Raw genomic sequence first — 17,165 nt, 5'->3', positions numbered from 1 at the left:
CCTCTACTAGTGAAGAAATATATGAACATTATAGTGTTCATCCTTTGCATTCCAAGGAAGTCATGGGGAATGCTATTGAGTTGTTTCAAATGAAACAAGCCAAAGGGAGTCCCATTAGTGTTTGGGAGGAAAGTTTGGAAGCTCGGTGTTTCCCACAGCTTTTTCCAACAGGTCAGGGAGGAAGATATGATGAGCGACCTCATCAAATTCCTGCTTCTGAATACCGGACTTTGCGATTGTATGCAGGAGATGCTAGGTTTCGACAATGCATTCCTTATTTGTTTCATCTCCTGTTTGAAAGCGATCTGTCTGGACTGTCATATGCAGTGAACCACATCTTGAAAAGTGGTATACACATGCAAAACATCTCGGCAAGTGACTTTATGGATAAAGTCAATGTCCAAGACAGTATTTTGGATTCTCACCTGATTAATCTCATGGCGTGTCAGCGTGGTACTAATGAGTACTGGTACCGTCGTCATGGTGATTTAAAATGTATGCTGAGGAACTTAGGTACTCCCACATGGTTCCTCACTCTGAGCTGTGCCGAGTATGGCTGGGAAGACTTACTTGAATTTCTACGAGAGGCAAATGCTAACGTAGATAACATCGAATTCAAGACACCCGGAGAACTGTGCTCTTTGGATCCAGTCAATGTATGTAGGTACTTCAATCATAGATTTGAAGCTATGATGTCTTTCATGATGAATAAGAAGAATCCACCTCTTGGAGAGGTGTTGGATTTCTTCTGGAGAAAGGAGTACCAAGCAAGAGGTGCTCCTCATATACATATGTTGCTGTGGATCAAGGATGCACCTAAATTTGGAACGGATCCAGAAGACTCAGTGATGAGTTTCATCCAACAGTATTCTACGTGTGCTGTTCCAAACGCAAAGGAGAAGAAAAGCCTAAGAGAAAAAGTTCTGCGTTTCCAAAGCCATCGATGTGGAAAGTACTGCCGTCGTAAATTCCGAAACAAGGACAAGTTCTACACCAAATGTCGTTTCGGCTTTCCACGACCGGTGATTTCTAAAGGAAGAGTAAACAGTTTGATGTCTTCGCTGCGACATCATGTCATGAAGAAATCACCTAAAAACACATACAATTTGAAGAGGAACGAAGAGTCCAAGTACATCAACGACTACAACCCGGTGATTTTGTCCATGTGGAATGCTAACATGGATATACAGTTTGTGGCTGATAACTGTATGGCTGTGGCTCGGTATGTGACGTCTTACATCACCAAAAAAGAGAAGACAGAATTGAAGGATATGTGGGAGGACATTTCCCATGAAAAGAGCCTCAGCAAGAAGTTGTACAGTTTCAGTCTGAAGATGTTGTCGCATCGAGAAATTGGAGCTTACGAATGCTCTGACCGGTTGTCTTCAGCAAGTCTCTATGCCAAGTCCAGGAGTATCATTTGGGCGAGTCTTGGTCTTGCTGCAACGCGTAATCGAGTTCTGAAACCTGTGCGGGAAATTGAGTATTTGGCGGAAAAGGAGCCAAACAGTACCAACATTTTGAAGACCAACATGTTGGATACATATTATCCAAATAGAAGCAGTCACCTCGACAATGTTTGTCTGTATGAGGTTCTTCAAAATTACATATTCAAGAGGAACATCAAAGAAGATACTGAGAAAGGAGTGTATGCTGTAATAGGAAGTGAGGGATGTCTGGTCAAGCAAAGAAAATGCCACTTGGTAAACCATCGAAAATTGAGTGGCGAATCTCCTGAAAAAAAGGAGTTTTTCTATTTAGCACTTTTGCAACTTTTCAAGCCTTGGCGTGCAGAAGAGGAACTGCTTGGAGATTTCCTCTGTTACGAAGACTCTTTCAATGCCGCCAAGGAGACCATAGAATGTCCTGCTTTTCCCAAATATGTAGAAATGTTGAATGCGGAAATTGAGCAGGAAGCAACGATTGCAGCCGAGATTGCCAGAGACAGTTCTCAGGACAGTCAGAGTTCTGCTTCATTGAGTCAGGATCCACTAGGAGGACCTGTTATCGAAAATGAAGCTGCCACTGCCATGAATGAAGTGGAAAGAGCTATGGCACATGCTCAGGAGGATGCGGTTAACTTAGAAGAGTTGGAAAGACAACTCAACGTTGAGCAGAGGAAAATATATGACGAAGTTACCATGCAAATTGATCATGGATTAAGTCATGACAAGAAAGAGTGCTCATGTACGTCGTTCAAGCCTGTCCGACTGTGCGTGAGTGGAGAAGCGGGAACTGGAAAAAGTTTCCTCATTAAAGCAATTTCATGCTATTTGCAGGAAAGGACAGAGTCATCGCTGTCTTGTGTTGTCACCGCTCCAACTGGACTGGCAGCACATAACATTAAAGGGATTACTTTACATCGTTTACTGATGCTGCCAGTGGAGCATGACAACAAATTACAATATCACAAGCTATCTGGAGATGCTTGTTTTGAAGTTTCAAGAATCTTGAGGAAAATGAAACTTCTTATCATTGACGAAGTAAGCATGGTTTCCAATGTCATGCTTGCCTTTGTGCATTTGAGAATGCAAGAAGTTCTCAAAACAGAGTATGATGTGTTATTTGGTGGCAAACACATCATTGTTTTCGGAGATCTTCTGCAGCTGACACCAGTGAAAGGGCAACCTGTGTTCAAAATGCTCACGCATGAAGATACCAGGAAGTGCCTAGGCAGCATTGGCAACGTCAATATATGGTTAAACTTCAATTATGCTGAACTGCATGAAAATATGCGTCAGGCGAAGGATGAAGTTTACAAGACTATTCTACAAGATGTTAGAATTGGAAAAGTGACCGAGCATGGGAAAGAAGCTTTACATGCACGATTACTGTCAAATTTATATCCAGAACCAGATGTTGTGCCTGAGAATATTTTTCAGAAAATTACTGATAAGAAATCTGGAATATGTTTGATGCCAACTCTTGCAGAATGTGCCAAATTCAACAACAAAATGTTGCATTTAGAAAAGCAAGAGATTGTGAAACTGGAAGCTATTGACAGAGTAGAGCATATGGGATCAACAATTATTTTGTCTGAGAATCTGAAAACAAAATTGGATTCATTAGAGAAGAGTATATCTAAAACTGCAGGTTTTGAAAAGACTCTGAATGTGTGCTTGAACTGCCGTATAATTTTAAGAAGGAATTTACATGTTGAAAGAGGTCTGGTAAATGGATCAATGGGTAATGTTGTTGATTTTGTAAAATACAGAAATAGAGATGGAATTGAATTTTTAAAAATTAAATTTGATGGCATTGAGGAAGTACAGCTAATTGGTCGTTGCTCTGCTAGATTTTTGCTTGTAAAAGACTTATATGTTCGCCGTAAGCATTTTCCTGTTTGCTTGGCATATGCGGTGACAATCCATAAATCGCAAGGTTTAAGTGTAGACTGTGCATTGGTGAATATTGGCAGTTCTGTGTTCAAGGAGGGTATGGCATATGTGGCATTGTCACGAGTTAGAACTTTATCGGGATTGTACTTGATTGAGTGTGATGTCACAAACATTTGTGCGGATCTAGATTGTGTTAAGGAATACAATAGGTTAAGAAGAGAGTATGCGCCACATTTGCCTCAGTATCCTTTGTTTGAGAAACGTGTGGTAGGCCGGAAACGAAGAAATGTGACCAATACTGGGGAGGTTGTAGCAAAAAGACGAAAAGTCGATGAACCTAAAATTACAAGCAGAAACAAAAAGGATTCTGTTGAAGATGTTGTTGGTTTTCAATTTGAAAACAGTTCTGGTGTCAACTGCTATGCTAATGTAGTGGTTAATGTTTTGTTTTCTCTAGAAAATGTAAAAGAAGAGATTGTGGTCAATTCTGATCAAAGATTTTGCAGTTTGTTAAATTCTGTGTTAGAGAAATGTAGCACTGATAGAACAAACATAGAAAGTGTGTCTGAAATTCGAAATCTGTTAGACAGATGTTCAGGCCAAACACAATTCTCTCAAAATATTCAGCAAGATTGTCAGGAGTTTTTAATGTATATGCTTGATGTATTGCATGCTGAAGGTGTAGATGTAGATCAGCTGTTTGGGCTTTCTTATCAATGGCAGCATGACTGCGAGAACTGTATGGTATCAAGTACTACTAGTGTAGACTCAGAAAGATTTATATATTTAACTTTGCCAGACAGTAAATCAGTCTCCTTTAATAAGCTAGTAAAAGCAGCTGATCACAACATGGAGTGTAGCCAATGTAAATCTGAAATGATGTCCACATTATTTATACGAACATATGGCCAGTATGTCATTTTAATGTTCCAACGATGTAGGCCTGATGGAACAAAAGTGACAACTTTAATTAAAAATTTTGTAGCTTCGCAGTTGTCAATATCAGGAAGGACTTTTGTAACTGCAGCAATTATATATCATGACGGCCCTTCAATAACATCAGGACATTACACAGCTTATTTAAAGTCTAGAAATGGCTGGTCATTCTGCAACGATTCTGTTTTAATTTTCCAAAAAAAATTGCCGTATGACCTTAAAAACTCTTACCTGGTGTTTTTAAAACCAAAATTTTAGGGAAAGAATCTCGGGATGTGCTCTGTGGAATTTCAAGAAGTTCTAATGGCTCCTACACAATTTGGCCTTGAGGATAAGTGTAGTTCAGAGACATAACTTCTAACCATAAGACTGGACGTCATGGAGAAATAAGTGCACTTTGAATGAGTTCAGAAAAACTATTTCTTTTTATAAGCTAATTGAAGCAGCCAATCAAAACATAGAGTAGAGGGAATGTAAGTCTGCAATGCTGTCTACTGTTTTACATTGCTTTGTGATTAAAAGTGATGTAGAGAATTAAATATTTGTAGTAGTCATAGAGTTAGTGTAAGTCTGCTTCATAGTAAGAAGTATCAGTGTCATAGGAAATGTAGAACATGACTGAGCAAGAAGGGGAAGATATTACTATTCCTGGATTGTGAAAATGATCTTCAACATTTTAATTCTGAAAGTTGCAGAAATGCCAAATGACGGGATTGGCTTACAAGAAATCCAAGAGTTATAAATGGCTCTGACAAGATTTGGCCTTGTGGAAACTTGTGGTAGAGAGCAAGAAGTCATTTATTGCATGTAACATGTTTTTAAAAACGATGGAGATTTTCTTTCAGAAAGTGGCGGGCTGAAAGTAATAACAGCACAACAGAGTGTAAGCTGTTCATAGGACATCCTTTGACGTCATGGAAAGTAAGTTAACTTTAAGGAGTTCTGAATTCTGATTTGTTATGTTGTATGGGTTTTTTAAACACAATCATTTTGATTGTGTTTTTTTTTCCCCGCTGTTATATGATGAATACCTTCAAGTCACTGTTTTTAGTGAATTTTGATACATTCTGAGAACAGCAAAAATAAACCATTTAACATGTATAATTAATTCTGTACTGTTTGCATTTATGATGGATATGTAGAACTGTGTAGGAGGCATGGAGAAGGTGAGGCTTCTGTAAGTGTCAAAGTTGTTGCATGCAGTGCTGCGCTTCTGCGTATTCTTTCATATGCTAGACTACATCTGCACAATGAGATACCTAAGCAAAGGAAACACAAGTGATGTGATTGTGAAATGAGCAAAATAAATTGCACGTATTTCATTTACATCACCTGTGTTTCCTATCATTACGAATCACATTGTGCAGATCAAGTTTAGGTCTGTCCAGGGAAACATAGGAGGTTTGGACTTTGTTCAAGAGTGCAGTGGACATGACTCACTTCATTGGTAGACCTTCACATATATTATGTCCTCTATTCTCTTCAACAACTCGAAATTTCATCTGCAACCCTGAGTAGGCCTCACCTCAAACAAACCTCTAGATAGGAGACATCTTATTGGCATCCTGAAGCAATTATTTAAAATTTTAGTGTCTTGCGACACTTTTCTGAGACAACAGCAATGCAAAAGATGCACCATGTTTTAAGATAGGCCTCACTTCATCTGCATCAAGATACTGTTAGTTTAAAATGTATATCTTTAGGACTGTGTAGGGGGCCTGGAGAAGCAGAAGCTTCTGTAAGTGTCAAAGTTGTTGAAAAACTGTTTGTCCTTCAATCTTTTCCCTTGTCTTTTGTAATTTTTAAATACATGTTTTAATATTTTTCAAATGTTTGTTCTCTCTTTCACAGATTGAAAGTATAAAAACAAAAACTGAGTAATTTAACGACAATTATAAGGTAAATGTTTTGTACTCTTTTCGTTACATTTCTATCACATTTAACTTCTATTAGTTCCACAGCTTCATTTCTTTAACCCTCAGTTTCCTGCCTTTGCTACTTCCCTCATTCCTTTCTCTATTACCTACTTACTCAACTCCTTCCACTCTTTTTCTCAGTCCCTCTCTTCTCATAGTTCCTCACTCTTGTTCACTCACTCCGTCTCTATTACTCTTAGTGTCTTTGACTGATCACTCTATCACTATTTGTTCATAATGCTTTCTCTGTGTAGTTGAAGCACACTAAGGGGCATATTATAAACACAGCCAATAAAATTATTGCTCTTTTTATTGGCAGAAAACTGGTGCAAAAGTGGTTTTAGCGGCAGTTTTCTGCCGCAAAAGCAGCTTTAGCGACACATTTCTGCCAATAAAAGCTGCAAAACTTTTATTGCCTATGTTGATGATATGGCTCTATGTTACTTACATTTCTTTGCTGTTTCAATTAATCTTTTTCTGTTATTTTTTGTTTTCTGTTTTCTATTTTTTCTCTCTGTTATTCCTCATGTTTTAATCTTATTTTGAACATTCACTCACATTCTCCAAGAAACTCTTCTTTGTTAATGTGATACTCTCTTTTTTTTTCTTTCACTTCGTTATCTATTTTGTTTTTCACAATTATACCCTCTTCCGTCTTTTCTTCGGTAAATAGATCTATTAAACAGTATCTCTTCTTTACTCCCTATAGCTGTCTTTCTTTTAACATCACTCTCTGTTTACTTTCCTTATACTTACTCTTTTTTAAAAAAAAAAAAAATTTTGGTTAGCTCCCGGTCCGCGTACCGGGAAGCTAACCGGGAAGCGAACCAAAAGAAATAGAGCTTGCCAGAGTGCTAAACATTCTAGCAATTTTTTTTGAAAGGGAAGGTAGTTCTGAAAAGAACTTTTTTTTTATATTTTTGTTGTTTTATATTTTTTGTTATTTTTTGAACATTTCTTGTTTTTTTTGTATTTTTTGAACGATTTTATATTTTTTTGGGGTTTTTTTGGGGGGGGGACAACAAAAAACAGGCATTGAAAAGGTCTCAACAGGAGCAAAAAAAAAATTACTGGGGGCGGTTAGGGCAATTATGCTGTTCATACGCCAGGTTTATAGCATTTATGCTCATATTGCCACATGCTAACAACGCACGACAGTGCATACAAGTGTGGATCATGTGGCCAAAATTTTCTTGTATGTTTGGCACAGTTTCCCGTGCCTCTGCTGGTGTCAATGAAATGGATATTCTTGATCTGGCCACAGGTGTTGATCTTGGATTTTCCTGCAAATCCCGTATTTCCGCCCGGCTATAATTGAGTGGATGCTTCCTTGTCATGTGCCTGTGCATAGTATGGTTGCCATAACTATATTTCTTATCCGTCCCTCTGGATAATTTTTCTTTACAGATGAGGCAGGTGACATACCTCGCATTCACTTTTTTTTGGCCAGGAGGGATCGAATAAAACTGCCAGAGGAAACTGGCTTTCTTATGGGAAACCCGGGGCACCTCTTCTAAGAACTGTGGTTCTTCTCCCTCCTCTTCATCCATTTCTTCCTCTTCCTCCTCAGTGTTGGTCATCACCTGGGGAGGTGGTCCTCTCTTCCCATGAGGAGGTGGAGGTGGTGGTGGGGGTGCACCAGCTGAAGCAACTACTGAAGCCATTTGTGATATAGTAATAAAGGTCTTCCTCTCACAATGATGAAAATCAGAGTGAGGAAAGAAGGAGGGGTTTTCATCATTTGGGAAAAACAATACTTCTCAACCAATGAAAAGTGTTATTTTTAGGTCACCTGACCTAGCCTTACATCATTATGAAACCAAAAGTGAAATGAACCAATGAAAAGTTTTATTAACAAGTCACATGACCTCTCACGCTCATGTTACGCGCTGCGGAACGCGCCCCGGTTAGCTTCCGGGTCGCTGAGCTTCGCGCCTCGGTCCGCACCCCGGGACACTTCCGGGTGCGCTAACGCGGTGCGTCACAAGACGCATTACGCGGCAACGCGATACGTCGCGCTTTCGCGGCGCGGATCGCTTCCGGGGAGCTGCGTTTCACGCCTCGGTCCGCGCCCCGGGGCACTTCCGGGTGCGCTAACGCAGTACGTCATAAGACGCATTACGCGGCAACGCGATACCGTCACTATGTTGATTTCTTACCGGTTCGCGGACCGGGTCGCGGCATCAATTTGAGCTAACGGAAAGCTTCCCGGTTCGCGGACCGGGAGCGAAACAAAAAAAATATTTAAAAAAAATTATTAATAAACATATAAAATATATTTTTGGATTTAAAGAAGAATACATTTTACAGCTATAGATATTAGCTTTTAAAAAACCAATGAAATTCACTGAAAAAACCATAGGTTATAGACCATATATAGTTAGGAATTAGCATTTACAAAACCTTGAAAATTCACTGAAAAAACCATAGGTTATACACCATATATAGTTAGGAATTAGCATTTAAAAAACCTTATTTTACTCACACAAAACCAATGAAATTCCATATATAGTTAGTTGTACTAACTATATATCGCGCACCCGCAATCCACTGCTGATCATGTCACATATTACAAATAAACAAAAGAAATCCAACTTATGATGGGGAGGATGAGTGATCAAATGGATAATGAAGCACTCATTGTTTGTGAAAATACCCCTCACACACCAACAGGCCCCTTGGTGTCATGCTTCATCATCGGGGTCTTCGCACCCCTCTATCGGGATGCGGCGTGCTGCGACCAACGGCTACGCGGGAGCACTACAGGTGTTGGCTATGTGTGGTGTACAGTGTGTGGGTTATGTTTATAAGTGAGTAGGGTGTGCGGTGAAAGTTAAAAAGTACCTGGCGCTAGAGTGAAAAAGAAAAAAAATTTTTATTCTGTGCTCTGGCTGGTACTGTTAAAAGAAAGTGCAGGGCGAGGTCAGACCTGTTATATTAATGAACAGGACCTCTTGTGTGCTTTTTGTGTCGACATGTTTCGGAGACAAGCTCCTTCTTCAGGACAGGGGCACAAACTCCCTTCCCTACTCACGTCTTCTATTACATAAAAAGTGTATTTACATAAAAAGTGAAAGTTTTAATCGGCTAAGTGTGCCTACAGCGGTCTGCTAGAGGCACAATGACCTGTAGAAAGACAAAAAGACAAAAATATGTCACCTAATGGTTACCCATGTAGCGGGTAGTTCGTGCAGGTGCAGTCACCTGGAACCTCACCATTTTGCTTCTATTAAGCTTTGAAAGATAAAGGACTCACAACACAAACAACATAAAACACATAGGGTACTAGGTTTTTACTGTAAGTTTTTTCATACTTCTGAAGCTTGGTTTGTTGGCTTCATGAGCAAATGGGACGTCGGGGTGTTGCTTCAATGGCTATCTGCAGTGAAGAATGATGAGGCTTTTACAATTCATTCTGTTACACTTACTTATTTAGATGGTTTATGGTTCTCGTGGCCTAATGGTGCTCCATCGCTATTGATACTCACAGAATCAGGACGCTCTGGTCACCGTCTTACCCCGCACGCTGCTCCGCTGATGTGGAGACAGGTAGCGGTGATCGTTTATTTATAGCCCATTTCGTTAATTGGGCGGAAGGGAAGAGCGTCCCATGTATGGGTATTCCGCTCTGTGGCCATACAGGGCGTCTGTATGTTCCAGGCGAGGTGGCATAGGATCAGTGTCTGCGAGTGCCGCTGGTCGCTTGTGAGCATGCGCAACCACTTTCCACTGATCCAAAGTACATGCATACTCAGAAGCTGTCTATGCTTCGCGCATGCGCAGCTCGTATGCGCACGCCAAGCTCCGTGGCTACAGTGCGCGTGTGAGATCTGCCGAATCCCGATCTACTCTCGGTCCGGACGGAGAGACTAGTGTGACGTACTGTTGGCATTATACTCATTGATAGAGTCCTAGTTTCTGGGATCAAAAAAGCAAAGTCCTAATAAGCAGACTACCATTGCTGTTTCTAGTGTGCGTGCTTTGATTAGGATTATGGTGGCATGGTTGTGGTCCAAGGCTGGACGATCGGTTAGATTAGTGCATACCTATACAATGGACCATATGTATGATTTCAGAGTCTCAGATACTTGGAAAATCGTGGTCCTATTATATCTCACCCGCCGGACATCATTGTTTAGAGTGGACAATCATTATTCAGTGAGATATAATAGGACCACGATTTTCCAAGTATCTGAGACTCTGAAATCATACATATGGTCCATTGTATAGGTATGCACTAATCTAACCGATCGTCCAGCCTTGGACCACAACCATGCCACCATAATCCTAATCAAAGCACGCACACTAGAAGCAGCAATGGTAGTCTGCTTATTAGGACTTTGCTTTTTTGATCCCAGAAACTAGGACTCTATCAATGAGTATAATGCCAACAGTACGTCACACTAGTCTCTCCGTCCGGACCGAGAGTAGATCGGGATTCGGCAGATCTCACACGCGCACTGTAGCCACGGAGCTTGGCGTGCGCATACGAGCTGCGCATGCGCGAAGCATAGACAGCTTCTGAGTATGCATGTACTTTGGATCAGTGGAAAGTGGTTGCGCATGCTCACAAGCGACCAGCGGCACTCGCAGACACTGATCCTATGCCACCTCGCCTGGAACATACAGACGCCCTGTATGGCCACAGAGCGGAATACCCATACATGGGACGCTCTTCCCTTCCGCCCAATTAACGAAATGGGCTATAAATAAACGATCACCGCTACCTGTCTCCACATCAGCGGAGCAGCGTGCGGGGTAAGACGGTGACCAGAGCGTCCTGATTCTGTGAGTATCAATAGCGATGGAGCACCATTAGGCCACGAGAACCATAAACCATCTAAATAAGTAAGTGTAACAGAATGAATTGTAAAAGCCTCATCATTCTTCACTGCAGATAGCCATTGAAGCAACACCCCGACGTCCCATTTGCTCATGAAGCCAACAAACCAAGCTTCAGAAGTATGAAAAAACTTACAGTAAAAACCTAGTACCCTATGTGTTTTATGTTGTTTGTGTTGTGAGTCCTTTATCTTTCAAAGCTTAATAGAAGCAAAATGGTGAGGTTCCAGGTGACTGCACCTGCACGAACTACCCGCTACATGGGTAACCATTAGGTGACATATTTTTGTCTTTTTGTCTTTCTACAGGTCATTGTGCCTCTAGCAGACCGCTGTAGGCACACTTAGCCGATTAAAACTTTCACTTTTTATGTAAATACACTTTTTATGTAATAGAAGACGTGAGTAGGGAAGGGAGTTTGTGCCCCTGTCCTGAAGAAGGAGCTTGTCTCCGAAACATGTCGACACAAAAAGCACACAAGAGGTCCTGTTCATTAATATAACAGGTCTGACCTCGCCCTGCACTTTCTTTTAACAGTACCAGCCAGAGCACAGAATAAAAAATGTTTTTCTTTTTCACTCTAGCGCCAGGTACTTTTTAACTTTCACCGCACACCCTACTCACTTATAAACATAACCCACACACTGTACACCACACATAGCCAACACCTGTAGTGCTCCCGCGTAGCCGTTGGTCGCAGCACGCCGCATCCCGATAGAGGGGTGCGAAGACCCCGATGATGAAGCATGACACCAAGGGGCCTGTTGGTGTGTGAGGGGTATTTTCACAAACAATGAGTGCTTCATTATCCATTTGATCACTCATCCTCCCCATCACAAGTTGGATTTCTTTTGTTTATTTGTATATCATTGGAACACAAATCCAACGATTGGCTCTACCTCCCCCCTGTGTTTTTGACATGTCACATATTACATCATTCATGACATGGTCAGTGACATCACTGATGACATCACTGATGACATCTCAAATGACATCACTGATGACATCACTGATGACATCTCAAATGACATCACTGATGACATCACTGATGACATCTCATTTGACATTACTGATCACATCACTGATGACATCATTCATGTGATAATACGATGAACCTCTTCAGACTCTAATATAACCTTAGATACACTCAGTGTAAACAGACACTCACAGACTGTCACTCATCCATGGAGTTACTTACACACCTAGTCAGTCATGCAAAGAATCAATCACACCTCCATTTTCACAACTATACAGTTATACACACCTTACTTATTCAAACATATACTAAAACATATTTACTCACTTATACAATCCTGGATACAAGTGCACAATGATCCATACAGCCACTCACACATTCACTGGCTCTTATGCACAGTTATTTATATATGTCAACTCTCACATGTACTGTATTTTACATATGTACTTACTTTGACATGTAGCACTGAGATATCTATTCACTCACCAATACAGTCATGCACACAGTCAACCGCCCATACAGCTGTTTCCACATGCACTTTTGAACCCATACATCTATGCACAGAGTCATACACCTCCCAGCCACCCACACACACACTCAGTCTCCCATACAAATGCTTGGGCAACCAATCAATAACCCATATAGTTACTCATATAGCTACTGATCAACACATGCAGCGGTTTACAGAAGAACAGACATAATGATGCACAAATTAAGACAGTTTAGTCACTAACCCATGCACTCAGTGAGACACATTTAACCACTCACTCATACAGTCAGTCATGCACCTACTAAATCCTTCATCCAGACACTTATACATCCACTCATTCTTAAATATGTAAGACATATTTTAACTTTACAGAAAAATACAGTCACTGGATGTTGTCATCAGTGATGTCATTTGAGATGTCATCAGTGATGTCATCAGTGATGTCATTTGAGATGTCATCAGTGATGTCATCAGTGATGTCACTGACCATGTCATGAATGATGTAATATGTGACATGATCAGCAGTGGATTGCGGGTGCGCGATATATAGTTAGTACAACTAACTATATATGGAATTTCATTGGTTTTGTGTGAGTAAAATAAGGTTTTTTAAATGCTAATTCCTAACTATATATGGTGTATAACCTATGGTTTTTTCTGTGAATTTTCAAGGTTTTGTAAATGCTAATTCCTAACTATATATGGTCTATAACCTATGGTTTTTTCAGTGAATATATATATATATATAAATATATTACCTACTGGCGGACGCCAGTAGGTAGTTATAGTTAGGACCTAGTTTCCATAGGAAATCCGCAACATTCTATTGGGAATAACTTTGGCGCCGGTTGATGAATCTTTCCGAATTTCTCAAAGAAGATGGCCTGCTCTGCTCCGCTCTTTCCCTGAAAGTTTTGGGGGGATTCGTCAAGTGGGGGCTGAGAAAAGAGGGAAGTCCAAAAACGTGTATTCCCCATGTTATTTTCCATAGGACGATTAGACACGGCTATAGCCCGAACGTCTGAGCGGAATTACAAGAAATTTAGCAAAATGGTAGAGTCTGATTCGCAGATGACGATTTTGCACAAATGGTGTAAATCCCTCCAGTAGCTCCTGAGAAATCAAAAGAAAAAAAATATATATCTATAAGCACGCACCGCGCACCGTACGCGTACGGTACGCGTATGTTACACGTACCCTCCCGAGCACGAGCTGAATGCTAATTGGCTGTCAACTGTCTGTCAACACTCCAAACAGAAATTGTTGGCAGCCATCTTGTGCCTCGGTAGACCGAGGCACAAGAAAGCAGAAAAACAAACGTTAAGAACTCAAAAAGGGGGCTGGGTAAAAGCACCCTGACCCCCTAGGCCTGCACATGGGGTCCCACAAGGACCCCCAAGGGCCAAATAAAATTGTTTTTTTTTTAATCGTGGGGTACGCGCACCGTACACGTATGGTACGCGTACGGTGCACTACCCCTTTCCGAGCACGAGCTGCATGCTCATTGGCTTTCAACACTCCAAACCAGGAAGTGTTGGCAGCCATCTAGTGCTCGGTAGACCAAGGCACAAGAAAGCAGAAAAACAAACGTGTACAATGCAAAAAGGGAGCATGGTAGAAACACCCTGACCCCCTAGGCCTGCTCAGGGGTCCCACACGGACCCCCAAGGCCCCAAATTTCTTTTAAAAAAACCCGGTCTGCTTTTTTTCAAGTTACCCCCCGGGGGGACCAAAGCCTGGGGGCATAATGAAAAAGAAGTGTGGGGGGGCCCAACCCCCCCCACACTGCCCTAGGGACCGCCACCCCCCGGGGCAAAGCAACGCAGCCCCCTGGCACATACTGGAGGTTCCAAGGGGAATTGGTTCCCCCTCTGCAAACGCGCCAGGTGTAAAAGGGGCGTGGCCTCATTACACCTCTCTGCAATGCAGTCCCCTGGCGCATACTGGAGGTTCCTGGTGGGCTAGTTGGCCCCCATGGACCCCCAGTATGCAAGGGGAATTAGTTCCCCCTCTGCAAACGTGCCCAGGGGCTGCGTTGCAGAGAGGTGTAAAATGGGGCATGGCCTCATTACACCTCTCTGCAATGCAGGCCCCTGGCGCTAACTGGAGAATCCTGGTGGCTAGTTGGCCCCCAGGGACCCTCAGTATGTAAGGGGACTTAATCCCCCAACTTAGAACACTCTACAGGGTGCGTTAGCACAGTGGTGAAGGTAGGGGGCGGGGCTTGAGGTGATGTGAGTGCAAACATGCCCTGAGGCGCGTTTTAAGTTGGGGAATTAATTCCTGTTCAATTCAGAGGTCCCCTAGGGGGCAACTAGTCCAACAGGTATCTCCAGTAAGCGCCACGGAGCTGTGTTGCAGAGTGTTGTAAAAAGGGGGCGTGCCCTTTGAACACCTCTCTACAACACAGCTGCCTGGCGCATACTGGAGGTACCTGGTGGGCTAGTTGGCTCACAGGGGACCGCAGGATTGAAGAGGAATTATTTCTCCAATCTAGCTTAATACTATTCCTGAAAAGTACATTTAATTGTACTTACCAGTAACTTGAATTTCCTTCCATAGAATATCATTGCCTGCTATATAAAATATATATAAATTAAAAAAATATTAAATTAAAAAAATATATATTACAATTGAAATATTTTTAAAAACATTGTTTTTCAATTTATATTAAAAATATGTAATGTAATTAAAAAAATAAAATATCTAAAAATAAATAGTTTTAAATAATGTAGTAAATCGGTATAAAAAAATATAACAATACATTTAATAATTATCATTTACAAAACCTTTGAAATTCACTTAAAAAAACATAGGTTTCACACACGTTATAGTTAGGAATTAGCATTTAAAAAACCTTGCAAATTCATTGAAAAAAACATAGGTTTCACACACGTTATAGTTAGGAACAGTGCTTAATTTGTAAAAAAAAGATGTGCAGGTGCTGAAAATTGTGCCAAGGAGACCACCGCTCATGTCTTCCTCTGGTGAGCCCCACTTTCAACACACTCACTGCCTCAGTCTCTATTATCTAACCTTGATCTGTTGTCTCTCCCCTAAGTCTTTGCTCTAAGAGTCTATCCTCTCACCTCTCTAATTGTTTTCTGTCACCATTGTCACACCCTGTATTTCTGATTTGCCCTAAATTCATTTTAGCCCTGCCCTGTTTTCTCTTCACTTTTATCCATGCTCTGCTCTCTCTCCCCTCAATCTTGGCTCTTTACTATCACTCTCTAGCAGTGATTAGCTGTGTCTCCATTTTATCATTTGTCTGCTTTTTTTCCTCTGTCCTGTCCTCCACATACTTTCATTCTGTCTTCTCTCTTCTTAATGCTCTCTTCTTTACATCATGGCTGCTTTCTCTTTGTATCTGATTTGCTCTCCTCCTTTTCTTCTACTTTGCTCCATTTTATCTCTCTCCTCTCTTGTTGTTTCTTCTCCTCTTTACTCTTGCTGTCTCATCTCTAACACTGCTACTGCCTGTGACACCTGTCGTCAGTCTGTACATGTCCCTGCTATTTGGAACTCTGCCTTTTCCTGTTGTCATTCCTAAAGAAGCGGAAGATGATGTGTTTTACTTTCTTACCTAGACCGAGTGCAAAACAAAATGTACACCAAATGAAAATGCTTTTTTTGCATATATTAATCAGTGTGGTATGACTGGGTTTATTGCGGAACAGGCATCTGCTTGAGCACAGCAGGTCATGTCACTACTAGTGCTTCCTGTAATTAGTAGGTCCATTGATGGCGATGGCATCGGCATCCACTGCTCAGTTTCCTGTGATCCTACCTGCTACAGCACAGGCATTGTCCACAGCAGTAATGCTGCCAATGCCGGTAAGTATGGATGTGGTGCCTACTGGACTCACTCACCCTCAGCAATTACCAAGCTGGGGTGCAGCGCACAGATTCTACTGGTGGCGCAAAGGCACACAAAAGTTGTGTTGGGCCACAGCCGCATCAAGCATAGTAGCAATGCAGGGCTGCCGGATATGCTACTCTGGCTATGCAACAAGTGGAAAGTCCACCCTTCCTTTCATGTATTCTTCTTCAAGAGCCCTCACTCTCAAGTTCCAAATGCGCTCTTGCAGCTTCCTTGCCTCAACTCTGTCATAAACCTGCCCCCAGCTACAATTATCCAATGGGAGGTTTAGGATCAGGCAGTAGCAAGGTGCAGCAGACTAGGGGAATAGAATGCAGACCATAGTTTGTCGATGACTTCTTGGATTTGTGATCAGCGTGATGACATCATCACTAACGTGGTGATACACAATCATGCCTGCCTGGACAGGCATATGCCAGTCTGCCTATGAAGATTTACCAGCCAGTCACCATGCAATGTATGTTATTCTTTTTATTTTGAGTTGAACAATTAATATTGAGACCACCACCTGCAGGTTCAGAAATTGTAGCCCCGGCCCTGTGAAAGAACTGCAGGTGCTGAGCACCTGAAAGCACCTGCTCAAATTAGGCACTGGTTAGGAATTAGCATTTAAAAAAACCTTTGAAATTCACTGAAATAACCATTGGTTTCACACACGTTATAGTTAGGAATTAGCATTTAAAAAACCTTTGAAATTCACTGAAAAAACCATAGGTTTCACACCAGTAATAGTTAGCTGGACATTTCACTCATACAAAACCTTTGAAATTCCCCCGTTATAGTT

Source organism: Lissotriton helveticus, chromosome 8 (assembly GCF_964261635.1).
Source record: "Lissotriton helveticus chromosome 8, aLisHel1.1, whole genome shotgun sequence".
NCBI classification, from domain to species: Eukaryota; Metazoa; Chordata; class Amphibia; order Caudata; family Salamandridae; genus Lissotriton; species Lissotriton helveticus.
The sequence above is the reverse complement of the archived record's forward strand: the minus strand, read 5'-3'. Positions refer to the sequence as shown.